The sequence below is a fragment of the Fukomys damarensis genome, unplaced genomic scaffold (assembly GCF_012274545.1).
Source record: "Fukomys damarensis isolate Sample0158 unplaced genomic scaffold, DMR_v1.0_HiC HiC_scaffold_38, whole genome shotgun sequence".
Taxonomy (NCBI): domain Eukaryota; kingdom Metazoa; phylum Chordata; class Mammalia; order Rodentia; family Bathyergidae; genus Fukomys; species Fukomys damarensis.
In genome coordinates this window covers 44,719,629-44,719,924 of record NW_022900950.1, presented here as the reverse complement: position 1 = coordinate 44,719,924, position 296 = coordinate 44,719,629, and the positions used below count along the sequence as shown (strand labels likewise).

The 296-nt window shown below is 42.9% G+C and overlaps 1 protein-coding gene across 1 annotated transcript in view; it reads right to left on the bottom strand.

Moving 5' to 3' along the window:
* Nucleotides 1-296, bottom strand: part of Nek5 (NIMA related kinase 5) — a 57,168-nt gene that overhangs the window by 12,001 nt on the left and 44,871 nt on the right. The window lies entirely within an intron of this gene.

The window sequence follows — 296 nt, the reverse complement described above, 5'->3', positions numbered from 1 at the left end:
CTGTAATAGAACGTTGTGGAGTACAACCATTCAGAAGTTTGGTGAACTCAATCTGGGCCTTGCAGCCCGAGGTCAGTCTGCATCATGGGGTTCAGCCATCAGCTAACTGAGATCAGGGGTCTTGCATCCTCGCTCTGTCTGAGCCATTAAATGGTAAATACACTATATTGAAATTGTGTTCACTGCAGACATGTTCTGGACTGCTTCTTAATTTCAATTTAATTCAAATGATTTAAGGGTGATAGACTAGTGACTACTACCGGTGGTCAGTGTCCAAGTTGTGCTTGATCTTAATG